Below are 20650 nucleotides of genomic sequence, written 5' to 3' on the forward strand. Positions count from 1 at the left end.
ACTTCCCTTCCCTGCATTTAAGTTGTTCCCGCCCTCCCCTCCCCCGCCCCAACCTTGTCAGGAGTCAGCATAGTCCTGTGACTACAGGGAGCTTTGCTGTGTAAGGGACTGATTTTTTTTCCCTCTTGGGAGGCAACTTATTAGGCCAGTCCTCCCTTCCTTTCTTAGTATGACTGTTAGGGATGTCTCAGGAAAGCCTTTAACATGATGTTTTTCGCAACCCCTTAGTTATAGTTGAGGTGACCTTTTGTTTATCCATGACTTTTAAATCATGCCTGGAAGCTCAACTCCTCTGCTAGGCAGGGCTATTTTAGCTGGTATGGGACCCACCATCCTTATGGCTCCAGGACAGACTCTTTGTCTCACCTTAGTGCAGACTGATATTAATTAACCCAGAAGTCTGGGCAACTCAAAGGAAAATTGGTGCAGCCATAATTGCCATACTGGTCTGGGTCCACCTTAAGGATCCCAGCTTCTCTAACCAGAGACAATATCCCCTAAAACCAGAAGTTAGGAAAGGGCTAGAAGCCATCACTGATAACTCCAGGATGCAGGGCTTCCTTATACCCTGCAACGGCTCTTGTAATACTCTAATATTGGATTTACAAAAACGCAATAAAGGAAGGAGACTGGTCCAAGACCTCTGCCTCATTAATGAGGATGTGGTTCCAATCCATATGGTGGTTCCCAATCCCTATACCCTAACTCAAATACTTGGGAGAACTAAATGGTTCACAGTCCTGAACCTAAAGGACGTCTTTTTTCTGCATACCATTACACCCCAACTGCCAGTATTTGTTTGCATTCAAGGATCCATCCAACCAGACTACATAGCTAATCTGGATGGTGTTACCACAGAGATTCTAAGACAGCCCCCAGCTGTTTGGGCAGGTGTTGTCAAAAGATCTGAGTTCCTTTATCCTCCGGTTTACAATATGTAGATGATGATATTCTCCTTTGCGCTCCAATTAAGGAAGTCTCAGGACGAGCGTAAGGCTTGTCTTAATTTTCTGGCTAACAGAGGATATAAGGTCTCAAAATCTAAGGCTCAGCTCTATCAGACTTCAGTGAAGTACCTAGGTCTAGTCTTGTCAGAGGGGACCAGCGAACTACGTGAAGAAAGGATTAAGTCCATCTCCTCTTTTCCTCTCCCCAAAACCCTCAAGTAACTGAGAGGATTCTTGGGGATTACAGGACTATGGATACCCAGGTATGGTGAAATAGTTTGTCCCTTATGTCACACAATAAAGGAGACTCAGGTGACTAAGACTCACTCCCTAATTTGGGAACCAGAGGCTAAAAGGACCTTTGACCAACTGAAACAAGCCTTGCTTGAGGCACCAGCCCTTAGTCTTCCCATAGGGAAGACATTCAATCTTTACGTATCAGAAAGGAAGAGAATGGCCCAGGGAGTTCCAACTCAGGCCCAAGATCCAGCCCAGAAACCTGTAGGTTACCTAAGCAAGGAGCTTAATTTGGTAGCTAAAGGATGGCCAGTCTGCCTCCGGGCAGTCACAGCACTAACCTTGTCAGTACCAGAGGCCACTAAGGTAACCATGAGGTACAACGTAACCATTTATACCCCACATAATATGGCAGGACTGCTGTCTTCTAAGGGGAGGCTCTGGGTAGAGGACAATCGTCTCCTCAAATATTAAGCAGTGCTATTAGAGAGATCTGCAGCCCAGTTAAGAACCTGTCCCTCCCTAAACCCAGCAACTTTCCTCCCAGAGAAAGCTGGGGAGCTTGAACATGACTGCGAACAGATAGTGAGGGGAAACCTATGTGGCCAGAGAGGACCTCGAAGAAACTCCCTTAGAGAACCCAGACTGGATTCTCTTCACAGATGGAAGTTCTTTTGTGGAATAAGGGATCAATAAAGCAGGATATGCAACAGTCACCCTAAATGATATTATTGACAGCATGCCTCTCTCCTCAGACACAAGTGATCAACTAGCTGAGGTAACTGCCCTCACGAGGGTGAATTAAGCAAACGGAAAGCAGTTAACATTTATACTCATTCTGCGTATACTTTCCTAGTTCTCCCTGCCCATGCCACTATATGGAAAGAAAGGGACTTCCTCACAGCTAATAGGTCTCTCATACCACCAGGAAATTAAGAGATCATTATCCTCAGTTTTCCTTCCATGGGAAGTGGTAATAATACATTGTACAGGCCACTAAAAGCGAACAGATGAAATAGCTGAGGAACTAAGTTGGCAGACTGAGCAGCTAAATTGGCAGCAAGAGGGCCCCAGATTTCTGATCCACTTGAGGCCCCTCTGATCTGGAAGGGCTCCAAGAGAAATAAAACCTCAATATTCTCCTGCAGAAATAGAATGGGCCACCTCTCAGGGACACACCTTTTGGCCTTCGGGATGGCTAAAATCAGAGGACAGCAAACTTTATATACCAGCTACCGGCCAGGTAGTTCTTAAAAGTTCTTAAAATCCTTCAGCAAGCCCTCCACCTAGGTAAGCATAAAACCTATCAATTGGCCCAAATGTTTTCAGGTAAAAATCTGCTAAAAATGGTCAAACCGGTCACTAATGCTTGTGAGACTTGCCTTAGAAGTATTAGAAATACTTGTTAATATTAGAAGTAATCCCCTCAAGCAACATCTTCTCCCTTCCGGAACCCAAATAATGGGAGGTTACCCAGGGGAAGACTGGCAGACAGATTTCACCTCATGCGGAAGACAAGAGGCATCCAATACCTCCTAGTGTGGGTAGATATCTTCACTAACTGAGTAGAAGCATTTCCATGTTGGACAGAGAAAGCTTCTGAGGTGATAAAAGTACTAATTAATGATGTAATTCCTTGCTTTAGACTTCCTAAACACCTCCAGAGTAATAATGGCCCTTCCGTCAAGGCAGCTGTCACCCAGGGGGTCTCAAAGGCAGTAGGCATACAATACTATCTTCATTGTGCTTGGAGACCACAATCTTCAGGAAAGGTAGAAAAGACAAATGACATTATCAAAAGGTACCACAGAAAACTGTCTTGAGAGACTCATCTGCCCTGGATTACCCTTCTTCCCATAGCCCTACTACATGTTAGAAACACCCCTACAAAGCTGGGTTTAATTCCCTTCGAAATGATATACAGATGACCTTTTCTCACCAATGATTTCTTGCTAGACCAAGAAACCTCTGATTAGATTACATGTATAACATCTTTGGTCCACTTCCAATAGGAACTGAAACAACTGTCAGAAGCCCAATTCTGGGAACTAGGGCCATCTCTATTCAACCCAGGGGGCACAGTACTGGGTAAAGGCACTTCCTATCCTCTCTCCCTCTCTAGGTCCACACTGGGAGAGACCTTACACCATACTCCTTTCTACTCCTACGCCAGTAAATGTCACCGGAAAAGATTCTTAGATTCATTATATATATATTCATTATATATACACATCTATATGTATCTTAGATTCATATACGTATATATACACACATATATATTCATTATATATTCATTATATGAATATATATTGAATATATATTATATATTCATTATATAATGAATATATATGTGTGTATATATACGTATATATGTGTGTATATATATACATTAGATTCATTATATATATTCATTATATGACTAAAGGCCTAGGAAAACTGACGGAATTACCTCTCTTGACCCGGAACAGTACCCGAAGTACCACTGTGAAAAAAATCAGAGACCTCAAGCTAAATATGACAAAAGGTTAAGTGTCATTAACCTATCATGGACATCCTCTTTATAGTCTCTCCTATGCTTGCTCTTCTCACCCTAGTTCTGTTCCCCACAAGGCATCTTTGCCAAGGATCCCTTAATCCTGAACTCCCAAGGGATTATATACTCCCCTAAAAAGTTATTTTTCTTCTAAAGTTTAACTGCCCCCATACAAGATTTAATTTCTTTCACCAGGGTGAAACAGCCCTTGCCATAACATTGTTTCAGCATGTTTAGTCTGTTTTGCTCCTTATTTCTGTTATTTTGGGACTACATTTCTCTCTTCCAGCTCCTTTTTGTATAATATACTATTTGGTCCATATATATTTAACCTCCTTGTAAAATTTGTTTCTTCTCAATTAGAGATCATCAAACTCCATATGGTCGTGCCAATGGAGCCTCAGATGATGGCTCCCTTTTACTAGGAACTCTTAGATAGGCCTCTGAGAGAGATCGGACTGCCATTTTTGCAAAACGGCACCCCTGTCAACAGAAAGCAGCAATTGTGGTCATTGTCCTTATCCTAATGGCAGTTAGACATATTCTTCAGAGGGAGGATTGATAGCAGCAAGAGACAAATTCCCAGGCAGACAGGGGCAGGTACATGGTGAAACCCAAAACTCAAGTCAAAGACAGCCTGAAACCTGAAAACTGGATGCCAGTTCCAGGCAGAGTCCACAACTAGAATGAGAACTTCCTTGATGCCTAAGGCCAATCCAATTATGCTTTTTCCAGGCCTGACCATAGACCATTCAACATGCACTCCCACATTCTGAGCCCATAAAAATGCCAGACTCAGCCACATGTGGGGGCTACCTACCTCTGGGCCCCCTATCACACAGAGGGTTATCCACTTTGGGTCCCCTCTCATGTTGAGAGCTGTTCTGTTGCTCAACAAAAACCGTTTTCCACTTTGCTCAGTCTCTCATGTCTGTGTAACCTCACTCTTCTTGGACGTGGGACAAGACCCCGGAACCTGCCGGTGGGAAAGGGGCTGTAACACTGTAGCCCTCACTGCCTTTGCCAGGACTGGATAGCCGCCCCACATGACAGGAAGCAGTGGCAGGGTCAAGCAGGCCCAGGAGCCACAAGCCAGAGCAGGGCAGTGGGACTGAACGAGCTATAACACAAATGAGCTGAAACACAGCCCCCTATCATTCGCTGCCTTGTGGATGGCACGAAGGAGACAGAGTTGTAACAGTCCTTTGATCTGAGGAATGGAAACAAATCCAGAATGATGAAAAGTGAACAGAGCCTCAGAAACCTAAGGGACACCATCAAGTGTACCAACATAAGCATAATGGAAATCCTAGAACGATAGAAATGCCAGAAAGAATATTTGAAGAATTTCCAAAAATGTGCAAATTTGAGAAAAAACTTAAATCTACACATGAAGGTAGCTCCAGTATCCAAGTAGGATAAACTAAGTGATCCATACCTAGACCATAATAAAACTAAAAATATGAAGACAAACAAAATCGTGAAAGCAGCGAGAAACAACTCAACACATAACAAGGGTTTCTAAGACTCACAGCTGATTTCTCATCAGAAACCAGAAGTAGTGAGATGATATTCAAAGACCTGATGTTTACTTTGATTGTTGAAGATAAAAGATAAAAAACTGATAGCAAAAAAAGGTCAACCAAGAATTTTTTTTTCTTTTTGAGACAGGGTCTCTGTTGCCCAGGCTGAAGAGCAGTGGCACCATTATAGCTCACTGTAGCTTTGAATGCTGGGGCTCAAGCGATACTCCCACCTCAGTCTCCCAGGTAGCTGGGATAACAGGAACTCACAACTATGCCTGGCTAATTAAGAGAAAAAAATTTTTAATAGAGATGGTGTCTCACTGTATGTTGCCTAGGTAGGTCTTGAACTCCTAGCCTCAAGCAATCCTCCCAACTTGGCCCCCACAAAGTGCTAGGATTACAGGAGTAAGCCACCACATCCAGCCTCAAGGAAGAATTCTATATCTAGCAAGACTCCAAATTAAAACTTAAAAATTATGTTATCAGATAAACAACTAAAAGAATTAGTTGCTAGCAGATTTTCCCTGTTAGAAATACTAAAGGGGGACTCCTTCAGGCTAAAATGAGATGATATTGGAGAGTAACTTGATAACAACATAATATAAAGCAGTATAGGCTAGGTGCAGTGGCTCATGCCTGTAATCCCAGCACTTTGGGAAGTTCAGGCGGGTGGATCACTTGAGGCCAGGAGTTTGAGGCCAACATAGCAAAATCCCATCTCTACTAAAAATACAAAAAAATTAGCCAGGCGTGGTGGGACTCGCCTGTAATCTCAGCTACTTGGGAAGCTGAGGCATGAGAACCTCTTGAACTGGGGAGGCAGAGGCTGCAGTGAGGCGAGATCATGCCACTGCATTCCAGCCTGGGCGACAGAGCGAGACTGTCTCAAAAATAAATACATACATAAATAAATAAAAATAAAAGAGTACAAGCATTTGTTGTATGTAAACTTTCTTCCCCATCTCTGCTTAAAAAGATAACTGTACACAACAATATGGGCATACAATGTATGAAGGTGTAATTTATATGACCTTAAAAACATGATCCAACTATATGCTGTTGTTACAGGATCCTCAGAGAGTCGCTTTTCCAGTTTGAAACTTCTGCGGCTGGTGGTGCCTTTGCCTGAGTTTTGCTAGGGCCTGCTGGGCTTGTTCCACTCACTTGGCCCAACAGGCTGTGTTCAGCTCATGCTACTGGGCCTAATCCCATGCCTGCTAGGGGTGAGCCAGGCATGAAGCAGTGAGGGGGTGTATGAGTGAGCGTGGGGTCCAGCCACTGAGCATAGCCAGGCATGCTGGATACAGTGGGCGGGCACATCCAGGAAATAGCTCCCTGTGAGGTTGCATCTGGATCAGGCACACCACTGTGGCTTCCACTGTGGGCACTGGGGAACGTAGTGGCACCCTGAAGCTTGGAGACATCAGGAACCCCAGAGCCCCAAAGAGGGTGTCACAGCCCGGGTTTGGGGAGCTCTTAGGTCTGGGCTCCCCAAAGGGCCTCAGCTCTTCTTTCCTTCTCATTGTCTGCAATGTGGTGAGCGAGGGGGCATGTTTCAGCCCTGTTTGTTTTACAGATCTTTCAGTGCCGCCTTTCAGTGGGTCCCACATTATTATCCTGCGTCCAGAAAGAATGAGGTTCACGGTCAACTGGAAGGTGAGCAAGGCAGACAGGAGCTTTACTGAGTGACAGAACAGTCCTCAGGAGACCCACAGTGGGAAGCTCCTTTCCGCAGTGCCTTTCTGTATAGGCAGGTCATCCTGACGAGTGTCCAGCTCTCAACAGAGAGGAGACCCGCAGTGGGAAGCTCCTTTCTGCAGGCAGGTCATCCTGACGAGTGTCTAACCCTCAGTGGAGAAGAGACCTGCAGTGGGTAGCTCCTTTCTGCAGGCAGGTCATCCTGACGAGTGTCTAACCCTCAGTGGAGAAGAGACCTGCAGTGGGTAGCTCCTTTCTGCAGGCAGGTTGTCCCAATAAGTGACCAGTTCTCAGTGGAGAGGAGACGCATAGTGAGTAGTTCCTTCTCACAGCTGGTAGTCCCAACATCTCTGTGAGTCTGGTTGAGTCTGGGGTTTTTACAGGCCTCATATGGAAGGAAGTATGTGCTGATGGGTCCATGGGCAGCCACGGGTGGGCCCAGAAAAAGCACCATAAATTCTTACTCTGGGCATTGGATCTGCAGTCTGGCCTCCAGGCTTTAGATGTTTCTGGCTTGAAGGTGTAGCTTCACCGGGGACCCACCCCTTTCCGCCTAGGTGACCATCTGCCTTCTGCCACCATCAACCTGACATCTAAGGTGCTCACAGTGCTTAGGCTGTTCATGCCAAGGGGCAGGTCCATGCCGAGCTGCCTTCAGCCTCACCCTCGGCCTCCCTCACATGCTCATCAGAGCTGAAAGTACGGAGGGGGACCAAGGCAGCATGAGGCTGGTGTGTTGGTGCTGTCCCTAGTGTGCACACACCCGGCCAGGTCCTGACAGCAGCAGGCTCAGCCTCAACTTTACTCTGAAATCGGAGTGGACACTGGGAGCGGGGAGAGGCCAGGCAGTGGGAGTAGGCACTTCCAAGCCTGCGGGGAAAGGGGGGCTTCCTGGGCCCCCGAGAGTGCAGGGATGCCTGCTCCACAGCTGCAGCTGCACCTGGGAGGGCAGGGCTCCTGCCCATCCAACCTGGAACGGGACAGGGCACCCATCTGTTTCCAGCTCCCGCTGCCGTTGTGGAGCACACAGCCCTGGCCACACCTCCAGCGCTGCAGCCGGCGTCTTGGCACCAGCTGCTCCAGACTGATTCAAAGACACAAACAGGGTGAAAGTAAAAGGATAGTAAAGATTACTGGATTATACCATCCAGTAATCAAGTAAGACTTAAAGTTGTTGTATTAATACAAGTTGAGTATCCCTTATCTGAAATGCTTGGGACCAGAAGTGTTTCAGATTTTGGAACATTTGCATTATACTTAAGTTGAGCACTGATAATCTGAAAATCTGAAATGCTCCAATGAACATTTCCTTTGAGGGTCATGTTGGTATTCAAACAGTTTTGGTTTTGAAGCATTTTGAATTTTTGAATTAGGGATACTCAACCTGTATCAAAGTAGATATTAAGACAAATATTGTTACTAGAGACAAAGATAACGACAAAAAAGGTCAATCCACAAAAAGATAACAATGGCTGAGGCGGCAGAATCGCTTGAGCCTCGGAGTTCAAGACTATCCTGGGAAACCTAGTGAGAACCCACCTCTATGGTTTTTAAAAATCAGCTGGACTTGGTGGTGTGCACCTGTAGTTCCAGCTGCTCTAGAGGTGGAGGTGGGAGGACAGCTTAAGCCCAGGAGGTCAAGGCTGCAGTGAGCCATGACTGCACCACTGTACTCCAGCCTGGGCAACCGGGTGAGACCCTGTCTTCAAAAAAAAAAAGAGAAATAACACTTACAAACACAAATACACCTAACTGAGCCCAAGTATGAAGCAAACTCATGGACGGGAAGGGAGAAACAGATAATTCAACAATAAAAGTTGAAGGTTTCTATACCACACTTTCAGTAATACATAGAACAACTAGGCAGAAGATTAATAAACAGAAAATTTAAACTGTAAAGCAACTAGACCTACCAGATATCTATAGAACACTCCAGTAAAAAACAGCATAATACGTATTTTTCTCAACTGTAAATGGAACATTTTCCAGGGCCAACCATATATTAGGATATGAAATAAGTGTCAATAAATTTATGAGATGCAACTAAAGCAGTGCACACTGGAAAATTTACAGCTATAAACACTTGTGTTTAAAAAAGAGATGCCAGGTACGGTGGCTCATGTCTGTAATCCCAGCACTTTGGGAGGCTGAGGCAGGAAGATCACCTGAGATCAGGAGGTTCGAGATGAGCCTGGCCAACATGGTAAACTCTGTCTCTACTAACAATATAAAAAATTAACTAGGTGTGGTGGCAGGCGCCTGTAATCCCAGATACTCAGGAGACTGAGGCAGGAGAATTGGGTGATCCTGAGAGGTAGAGGCTGCAGTGAGCTGAGACCGTGCCACTGCACTCCAGCCTGGGTGACAGGGCAAGACTCCATGTCAAAAATAAATAAAATAAATAAATAAAATATAAGCCAAGCATGGTGGCATACACCTATAATCCAAGCTATTTGGCAGGCTGAGGCAGGAGGGTACCATGAGGTGAGGAGTTCAAGAGCCTGTGTCTAAAAAAGTCTCTTTAAATTAGGTAGGTGTGCTGGCATATGCCTATAGTCCCAGTAGTTCAGTTCAAGGTTGTAGTGAACTATGATCATGCCACTGCATTATAGCACGGCGACAGACTGAGATCTTGTCTCAAAACAAACAAACAAACAAAAATTTTAAAATTTAAAATCAATAACCACATTGGGTCAGGCGCGGTGGCTCACGCCTGTAATCCCAGCACTTTGAGAGGCCAAGGCAGGTGGATCACGAGGTCAGGAGATCGAGACCATCCGGGCTAACACGGTGAAACCCTGTTTCTACTAAAAATACAAAAAATTAGCTGGGTGTGGTGGCAGGCGCCTGTAGTGCCAGGTACTCGGGAGGCTGAGGCAGGAGAATGGCATGAACCTGGGAGGCGGAGCTTGCAGTGAGCGGAGATCACGCCACTGTACTCCAGCCTGGGTGACAGAGTGAGACTCCATCTCAAAAAAAAAAAAAAAAAAAAAAAAATTCAATAACTGCATCATCTACCTTAAGAAACTAGAAAAAGAGCAAAGCAGAAGGAAATAAGCAGAGTATAAATAAATGAAACAAATAAAAATAGAGAAAAATGAATAAAAACAAAAGCTAGTTCTCTGAAAAGGTCAACAATGTTGACAATTCTGTAGCTAGACCAACCAAAAAAAAAAAGAGAATACTCAAATTATACTAGATCAGAAAAGTAAGACGGGATATTACTATCAGTATTATAGAAATAAATGGGAATGTAAAGGAATAGTGTAAACAGTTGTTATCTCAACAATTTAGAGAACCTAAAAGAAATGAGTAATTCTTAGAAAGACCCTCATCTAGTTTAGATGTTGCTCCTGCTAAATCTCACCTTGAATTGTAATCCCCAATGTTGGAGGTGGAGCCTGGTGGGAGGTGTTTTGGTCACAGGGGCAGATTCCTCATGCCTTGGTGCTATCCTTGAGATAGTGAGTTCTCACAAGACCTGGTCATTTAAAAGTGTGTGACACCTCTTTCTCTCTTGCTCTCACTCTTGCCATGTGAGAGGCCAGCTTCTCCCTTCACCTTCTGCCATGACTGTTAAGCTTCCCAAGGCCTCCAGAAGGCAAGCAGATGCCAGCACCATGCTTCCTGCAAAACCTAAAGAACTGTGAGCCAATTAAATCTCTTTTCTTTATAAGTTACCCACTCTCAGGTATTTCTTCATAGAAACACAAGAACAGACTAATAGACCCAAACTACGAGGACTCAAGAAACAGAAAATCTGAATAGATCTATAACAAGTACAGAAACGGAATTTGTAATAAAGAAACTTCTCACAAGGAAAAGCCGAGCTGGAATCAAATGCCCTCACTGGTGAATTCTACAAAACACAGAATGAAACACCAATCCTTTACAAACTCTTTTTGAAATCGTAGGAGAGGACTTCTCAACTCATTCTTTTAGACCAATATTACTGATACCAAAACCAGAGAAAGACATCACAAAACTACACGCCGATATTCCTTATGAAAGTGGACACAGGGGCCAGGGTCAGTGGCTCATGCCTATAATCCCAGCACTTTGGGAGGCCGAGGCAGGCGGATCACGAGATCAGGAGATCCAGACTATCCTGGCCAACATGGTAAAAACCCATCTCTACTACAAATACAAAAATTAGCTGGGTCTGGTGGGGTGTGCCTGTAATCCCAACTACTTGGGAGGCTGGGACAGGAGAATTGCTTGAACCAGGGAGTCAGAGGTTGCAGTGAGCCGAGATCACGCCACTGCATTCCAGCTTGGCAACAGAGCAAGACTCTGTCTAAAAAAAAAAAAAACACACACACACAAAGTGAACATAAAAGTCCTCAACAGGGTGGGCACAGTGGCTCTCACCTGTAATCCCAGCACTGTGGGAGGCCAAGGCAGGAGGACTGCTTGAGCTCGGGAGTTCCAGACCAGCCTGGGCACCATGGCAAAACACCATCTCTACAAAAAATACAAAAGTCAGCTGGGCATGGTGGTATGCACTTGTGGTCCCAGCTACTCAGGAGGCCGAAATGGGAGGATCATTTAAGCCTGGGAAGTAAAGGCTGCAGTGAGCCGTGATTGTGCCACTGCACTCCAGAATAGGTGACAGAGTGAGACCCTGTCTCCAGGAAAAAAAAAATCCTTAACAAAACACTAGCAATTCAAATCCAGCAACATATGAAAACAGTGATGCACCATGACCAAGTGGGATTTAATGCAGTAATGCAAGGTTGGTTGAATAAAAATAAATCAGTGTAATATACTATATTCACAGCGTAAAACACAAAAGTCACATTATCATGGAAAAAGAGCAACTGAACAAAATCCAACCAATCTGGACAATATAGTGAGACCCCCATCTCTACAAAAAATTAAAAATTTAGTTGGGCATGGTGGCACATGCCTATAGTTCCAGTTACTTGGGAGGGTGAGGTAGAAGGATAGTTTTAGCCTGGGAGGCTGAGGCTGCAGTGGACCATAATCATGCCACTGTAGTCCAGCCTGGATGATAGAGTAAGAATGTGTTTCAAAAGCAAAACAAAACAAAACACTACCAAAGAAACCAAAAAAGACAAATTCCAACACCCTTTCATGATAAAAACACTAGAAATAAAAGGAAATTTCCTCAACCTGATAGAGGTATCTTAAAAAAAAAAAAAAAAAAAGCCAAGTAACATCATCTTCAGTGGTTTAAAATTCAAAGCTTTCCCCATAAGATCAGGGAAAAGGTAAGAATGTCTGTTCTTGTCATTTCTATTCAACATCGCATATATCCTCTAGCCAGGGCAATTAGGAAAAAACTTGAAATAAAAAGCATCCAGGATGGGTCCAGTGGCTCACACTTGTAATTCCAGCAATTTGGGAGGCCAAGGTGGGCAGATCACCTGAGGTCAGGAGTTCCGGACCAGACTGCCCAACATGGTGAAACCCCATCTCTACTAAAAATATAAAAATTAACCAGTGTGGTGTCGCATGCCTGTAATGCCAACTACTCAGGAGGCAGAAGCAGGAGAATCGCTTGAATCTGGGAGGCAGAGGTTGCAGCGAGCTGAGACAGTGCCACTCCACTCCAGCCTGGGCAACAGAGCAAGACTCCATCTCAAAAAAAAAAAAAAAAAGAGCATCCAGATTGGAAAGGAAAAAGTCAGATTACCCCTATTTGCAGATGACATGTCTTATATAGAAAATCCTAGGGAAGCCATAAAAAAAACTATTAGAGGCTGGGCACCATGGCTTGTGCCTATAATCCCAGCACTTTGGGAGGCCAAGGCAGGCAGATTGCCTGAGGTCAGGAGTTCAAGACCAGTCTGGGCAACATGGTGAAACCCCGTCTCTACTAAAAATACAAAAAAATGAGTCGGGTATGGTGTCGTCCACCTTAATCCCAGCTACTACAGAGGCTGAGGCAGGGGAATCACTTTAACCAGAGAGGTGGAGGTTGCAATGACCCGAGATGGTGCCACCTCACTCCAGTCTGGGCAACAGAGCGAGACTCTGTTTCAAAAAAGAGAAGAAACCTCCCTAGGCCAGGCATGGTGGCTCATGCCTGTAATCCAGCACTTTGGGAGCCCGAGGCCGGCAAATCACCTGAGGTCGGGAGTTCAAGACCAGCCTGACCAACACGGAGAAACCCTGGATCTACTAAAAATACAAAATTAGCTGGGCAAGGTGACGCATGCCTGTAATCCCAGCTATTCCGGAGGCCGAGGCAGGAGAATCACTTGAACCCGGGAAGCAGAGGTTGTGGTGAGTCGAGATTGAGCCATTACACTCCAGCCTGGGCAACAAGAGCTAAACTCTGTCTCAAAAACAAAACAAAACAAAACAAAAACTATTAGAGCTAATAAATGACTTCAACAAGGTTGCAGAACACACAATGAATATATAAAAGTCAATCAATCGCAATGAACAACCAAAAATTAAGAGTGCAATGCTAGTTACAATAGCATCAAAAGAAATAAAATACTTAGGAATAAGTTTAACAAAAGTAAAGGACTTGCATACTAAAAACTGGAAAACATCAATGGAGGAATGTAAAGACCTACATCCATGCAAAGACCTACTGTGTTCATGGACCGAAAGGTTCAATACTGTTAAAAATTCAATACTCCCAAAATTCACCTATACATTCACCACAATTCCTATAATAATCTCAACTGCCTTTTGTGCAGAAATTGACAAACTGATCCTAAAACTCATAAGGTAATACAAGGGGGCTGGAATAGCCAAAATAATTCTTGAAAATGAAGAAAAAGTTGAAGCACTTACACTTATCTATTTCAAAACTTACTATAAAGCTACAGTAATCAAGACGATATACTGGCATGAGGTTAAGACACATAAATTAGTGGAACAAAATAAAAAATCCAGACCTTTCTTTTCTTATTTATCTAGTCAATTCTGAAGCATAGAATCCAAACATTTATGGTCAGTTTATTTTTTTTCACAGACGGAGTCTTACTCTGTCACCCAGGCTGGAGCAGAGTGGCACAATCATAGCTCACTATAATCTTGAACTCCTGGGTTGATCCTCCCACTTCAGCCGCCCCAGTAGCTAGGACTAGAGGCATGTACCACCAAACAAATGCCCAGCTAATTACTTATTTATTGGTAGAGATGGGGTGTCTCAGTATGCTGCCCAGGCTGGTCTCGCTCTCCTGGCTTCCAGCAATTCTCCTGCCTTGGCCTCCCAAGCGTTGGGATTACAGGGTGAGCCATTACACCTGGCCTGCATTCTTCATAACAGTGTCCATTAATGAATGGACAAACAAAATATGGCATATTCATATAATGAAATATTCAGCTATAAAAAGCTACAACATGGAATAATGCTGAAAACATTATGCTATGTGAAAGTCAGACACAAAAAGCCAAACATTCTATTTTATTAATGTGCAATGTCCAGGCAAGGCAAATGTATAGATACAGAAAGTAGATTTGTGGTTGGCAGAGGACAGGAGAAGGGGGAATTGGAAGTGACTTAACAGTATAAGGATTCTCTTTGGAGTGATGGAAATGTTGAAATAAGTGGTGATATCTGCACATTATGAATCCACAAATATCCTGGATTTTTATACCCTGAAAACCAACCAATTTTATATTTTGTAGTATGTGCATTGTATCTCGATGAAAAAAATATGATTCCAATTCTTTTTTTTAGTTGGAGTCCTGCTCTTGTCACCCACGCTGGAGCACAATGGTGCGATCCTGGCTCACTGCAACCTCTGCCTCCCAGGTTCAAGTGATTCTCCTGCCTCAGCCTCCCAAGTAGCTGGGATTACAGACGCCTGCCACCATGCCTGGCTAATTTTTATATTTTTAGTAGAGACAGGGTTTTGTCATGTTGGCCAGGCTGGTCTGGAACTCCTGACCTTAGGTGATTTGCCTGCCTAGGCCTCCCAAAGTGCTGGGATTACACGCGTGAACCACTGCACCCGGCCTATGATTCCAAATTTTTAACGTATCGTATGAGGTTCTACTTGCTTCATACCCTACTTTCCTCTTCAGCCTATGTTTTGCCATTCTATTGCTTCCAGCCAAACTGGTCTTTCAGTCCCACAGATATACCATTGACTGTGTTTCAAGGCCACTGTATATTCTATTTCCTTTGCTTGGGCAGCTAATCTTTTCTCAGCCTAGCTATCTTCAACTCATTCTTCACAGTTTAGTAAAATTACTCCCTATTCCCCACTACTAAATATTCCCTTACAGGTATTACTTAATATTTATAAGTATTCCCTTACACTTTCCTTTGAAGTACACTTATCTCAGTGCTGGCATAATTGTCAATAAGTATTTGTTAGCTACTAAAACTGTAAGTGGGAACTAAATGATAGGAACGCATGTGCACATAGAGGGAAGAACACACACTGGGGCCTACTGGATGGTGAAGGGTGGGAGGCAGAGGATCAGGAAAAATAACTAATGGGTTCTAGGCTTAACACCTGGGTGATGAAATAACACATACAACAAACCCCTATGACATAAGTTTACCTATATAACAAACCTGCACATGTACCCCTGAACTTAAAAGATAAAAAAGGAAATTATTTCTAAGATCTCTTCCAACTTTATAAGGTTCTACTCTCTTCACCTGGAACTGTATCTTTAACCAGGTCCAACAGGTGAAAAAACTAGTAAGATGGCCTACGAAGTCATTCTACACCAAGGTTTTAAAAAGGAAAGGGCAAGAATATGGTCATCTCATTACAGGCAACGCCCTAGCTGTGATTTGGGAATCAACTCACCACTCTCTACTTGTAGTGGATGAATTTGTTTTCCAACCTCTTGCTAATAAGAAGAAACAAACAAATATACACATCAAAACCCGACGGCATTGTGTTTTGGAGAAAACATTTGGATATCTGAAGAAAGCTTTATCTCAGATAACATGACTTCAATCTTTCTGTCATTGAACATCAACCCACAGATGTGAAATTAATTAGATCAAAGATACACTGCAACGTTTTCTTCCCTTTTTGTGAAAACTACAGCTGGCTGAAAAGTAATTTTTATGATGGCTGGCTTTCTGACAATTATAATATTTGGAATAGGTGAGTTAGCTGTTACTAGCTTTTTGTAAACACAAAAATTTAAAACATCTATGAACTATTAGAATCACCTTGAAATTAGGACAGTTGGAGCTTTTTCCTCATATGCTTCAAGATTTAAATTGAAGATCTCAAATATACTTCCCTTTCGTGGTGGAGTTTCAAGCACTTATCACCCTAGATGCATTCAGTCACTTGGGGACTTCTGATAGATGGTGGTATTAAAATACACTATAGATTTGCAGTAGATTTGTATCTACCTTAAAGTAGATTTGCTGTCCCCTAGACCATGCATTCTCAAAAGGAGTGATACTGCCCTAAGAGGGTGAAAATTGGTTCTGGGACAGGGAGCAATGAAGAAAATCTCCCTCCCTCTTTTTATGCATAATCACAGATATACACGATATATAAACATATACAATATATTCATGACACTAAAACATTAAAATTTCATGTGGGGAGGAGGGTCAGGGAAAAAAAAAGCCTAAGAAGGTTCCTTAAAGCTGTGTAATGAAATAAACGTTGAGAAACAATGCCCTAGACAGAATACAGCGATACAGTTAACTTTTTTCAGAAAAATACTGTCATTTGTGCTAGCGTAACCTGGAAAGGAATCATCACAGATAATTCATGGCATTTCATAAAACATTATACCTCTGTATAGCACACACGAGATGAGACTGTTAAAGGATAGATTACTTCTATAATAAGTGTTTAAGTTATAATGCATCTCAAAATAGTAACATCTAGGATACATTATCTTCTGCTCTTAAAAATATACTCAACTTTGGCAATCTTTAGTTCTCATTTTAGATTAGACTTGATGTATTCTGGTTTAGCTGTGTCCCAAAAGTTCCAAAATAATGTAGTACATAGTTGACTACTCTCATGTTCATTGATCATCATATACCAAGTCCTCAAATACCATCATTTTGTTCAATGTTTTTGTTATATTGCTGATGAGGAAAAAAAATCAATTTCTGGCCGAGGACACTGTTATATATGGAGTTTACACATTTTCCCCATGCCTGCATGGGTTTTCTCCAGGTACACCAGTTTCTTCCCACACTCCAAAGATGTGTATGTTGTTAACTGGTGTGTCTAAATTATTACAGTGTGAGCATGAGTGAATGTATGTGGGTGTGGGAGTGCTCCCTTCAACAGAATGACATCCTGCCCAGGGTTAGTTCCTGTCTTGCACCCTAAGCTGCTGGGATAGGCTCTAGCTACCTGCAACCTTGAACTGGACTAATTGGGTAAGTAATTATCTTGTTTTTATTAATCCTTCTTAAATGTATGTATAGCTTACATTTATTTCAATGTTTAATATTAGAAGTGTTTTGGACTTTATTTACAAGTGTGGTGATATTTTTGTGACCAAAAATATGCTGAAGAAATTCTTGTATGTATCAGTTAGCCTATGGTAAAATTAGTTAGATTATATATCATTTTGCTTAAAGTTGCAGTTTTCAAGATCCTATTGAACCTATTAAACCTATTAAATTAGGCCTTACTATATATATATGATTAATATCTGCCTACAAAATGTTTATTTATCATCATTAAGTATCTGACTATAACCAATTCTCAGTCAGGTAACGGGAAATTTAGGCACAAATTAATTCTAAATCTCAGATGTTAGATGAGTGAAAATCCAAACATGATGAAAATACAGGCCTGGCACAGTGGCTCATGGCTGTAATCCCAGCATTTGGGAGGCCAAGGCGAGCGGATCACCTGAAGTGAGGAGTTCCAGACCAGCCTGGCCAACACGGTGAACCCTCATCTCTACTAAAAATACAAAAATTAGCTGGGCGTGGTGGCGAGCGCCTGTAATCCCAGCTACTTAGGAGGCTGAGGCAGGAGAATTACTTGAACCCGGGAGGCAGAGGTCGCAGTGAGCCGAGATCTCGCTGCTGAACTCCAGCCTGGATGACAAGAGTGAAACTCCACCTCAATAAATAAATTAATAAAACAGAAAGTACAAACTAGGCACTAATCATCTCTTATCAGTATAATACAAATGGTTATCCTATAACTAATATTAGTTATTACCTTTTTTTCCTTTTATTCCTAAAAACAACTTAAGAATAAAAGAAATGTATTTTTTTTGTGTGTAAACTTACTGACAAAGGTGCCTGAATAGGTAAGAAAGCATGCCTGAGTTTCTTTCTTAACATAATACTATCTTCAGCCCACTTTTATTATAAGTGGAGGTGGTAATGAGTAACTAAATAAATTGAAGTGGAAACACAACTGAAAAAGAGAAGAAAGGATAAAATCCTAACTATATGAAGAGTATTTTTTCTTCCTACTTGTAGAGAGGGAAAGATAAAAAGAGAGGTTTAAAGCAAACAAGAGATAGTAAAGCACGCTATGTGAAAACATCTCCTTCACATATTCTACTATTTCCCTAGAAAGATTAGTAATTTAACGTCCTTTAAGCATGCAAATAATTCTTAGGAAGCCTTATCTTATGGTGCCTTATATTACTAGATCCACAAATAACAGGGACAAGGTTTCTGTCTATAAAGTTACAACTTACTTGGAGATAGAAGATATATACACAAATAACTGTGATGCAAAGCAAAAATGGTAAGAAAATAGAGCTGATTTACTTCATGAGAAGGGAGGGGCTGGAGAAACCACTACTAAGCTTGGAAATTATGTGACGTTTGAAGGTGCAGATGAGTTCTGAAGGATGGCTGGGAATCCCAAAGAAGCTGACAGAAAGCATATATGCAAGCATATTTGGGGAACATGTCCAGTTTGGATGCAGCACAAAGTTTATGAAGGGGAAGAGTTGGAGATACAACAGAAAAGACAAAACGGGTAAGGATCATGAAAAGTTTTAGACAGCAAGGAGTACATATATTATTCAATAAACAAAGGGGAGTGTCATAATTACAGCCATACTTTTGCAAATGTTTTATTAAATATCTATGTTTTGGTGATATAAAGGTGAATAGAACCAGCAGCTCTTGACCTGTTAGGGGTGTGTCAGTTCTGGTCCTGTTTGACTTCAAATATGTTCTTGACTCTTCTGTTGCTCTCGACTCTATGACATAAAGCTTGACTCTATATAGGCAATGTTCCCCAAGCTCTTCTGTCAGCCTGCTACTGACTGGGCTCAGTAAATAGGAAGCACTGGTGGGAGGCTGGAGGGCAGGAGGAAGCAGCCACATTTTCCCCCCATTCCCTTTCTGCCTCAGTAGTCTCCTCTATGACTACTATCCCCTCATCAGGCAAGTCTTCCATGTTCCACACAGTCAACTCCGCCTCTTATCATTAGCATAGTGGCTTCCTACTGTCACTAACCACTGAGATGCCTTAGTTATAAGCTGCTGGGCGTCTTAGTTTTTCTCTCACCAGTGTAACCAATTCTCTCATTAAATCTTTCCATGTTAAATACTCAGAGTGGTTTCTATTTTTTTTAATGCATACTGTCTCATACAGAAGGTAACAAATCTATTTAAGAAAACCTTTACAGATGATAATTTTGGGGACTCCCAGAACTCCTGAAGCTTGTCCATTCATCCATGACTAAGACTACTAATAAAACAAAAAAGCAAGTTTCAAATTGGGAAGATGAAAAAGTTCCAGAAACTGATGGTAGTGATGGTTGCAGAACAATATCAATACAGTTAACACTACTGATCTGTACACTAAAAACAAAAACAACAACAACAACAAACTCATTGTTTTGGGCTTTAAGAACTACACATTTTAAAATGGTGAATTTTGTTATGTATATTTTATCAAAAAAAGTAAACACACAGCTACAATAAGACATGATAAGGTTGCAACAGAAGTACAATGCTGTGGCAACATTTAAGAAAGTACTAACTGTACTTGATGAATGAAGTTTCAGAGATCAGGTGTGACCTGAACCTTGAATGCAAATGTACTGGGAAGACAAAGAGAAGTAGAATACATATAAGAATATCCAAAGAAACTTCAATTTGTTTGGCACGTCTGTAGCATAAAGTAGATGTTAAGAAGTTGAGATCAAGCTGGAGAGGTAAGTAGGATCAGTTCCACAGATCACCTTGAATAAACGGATAAAAACTGAACTGATGGCCCAGAGGCAATAAACAACACTTTGATGTATTCTGGCCCATACATTTTGTAAAATCCCAACAAGGCAACAAGGGCTACTTAAGTGGAGTAGTGAGATGCAAAAGTCAGAGTGCAGTATCCTGAAGGATAAAAAGTAGGTGAAGAATAGCAACTAACGGAATTCTTTGTTCTTTGAATACATTTGACTTGTGAAAGGGTGACACAGAACATCAGACAGAACGTCCTGTTTGTGTCTAATGTCTACTGGGGTCTAGAAAAGTGTTTTTTTTGTGTGTGTGTAACAGTAAAAAAAACCATAATTATCTCAACACTAAGGGGAGAAAACTTACTTCTCTATGTTCAGCAATTGGCAGTGTTTGGAACACATTAAGCACCCAAAGATTTGCTGGAAAAAACACTATGAAGGGGCCAATAACAAGAAGAGCTGAAGATGGGGAGGGGGTACTGATAGAAGAATCATGAGTAAATAATAAACCTGATATGAGAAAGATATACACGATATATATATATTTAAGATGTATAACGATAAATAACAAAAGTAAGAGCATTAGGCATGGGGAGGCTTTTTTTTTG

The 20650-nt window shown here is 42.2% G+C and overlaps 1 protein-coding gene across 4 annotated transcripts in view; it reads right to left on the minus strand.

Moving 5' to 3' along the window:
- Positions 1-20650, minus strand: part of NPAT (nuclear protein, coactivator of histone transcription) — a 62724-nt gene that overhangs the window by 40146 nt on the left and 1928 nt on the right. For 2 of the 4 annotated variants that reach the window (XM_074015160.1, XM_045371088.3), the window contains exon 2: positions 10309-10585. The exons of the other annotated variants lie outside the window; for them this stretch is intronic. The gene's annotated coding sequence lies outside the window, so the exon portion shown is untranslated. The remainder of the gene's footprint in view (positions 1-10308; positions 10586-20650) is intronic. 4 annotated transcript variants of the gene reach the window in all.

The sequence above is a fragment of the Macaca fascicularis genome, chromosome 14 (assembly GCF_037993035.2).
Source record: "Macaca fascicularis isolate 582-1 chromosome 14, T2T-MFA8v1.1".
NCBI classification, from domain to species: Eukaryota; Metazoa; Chordata; class Mammalia; order Primates; family Cercopithecidae; genus Macaca; species Macaca fascicularis.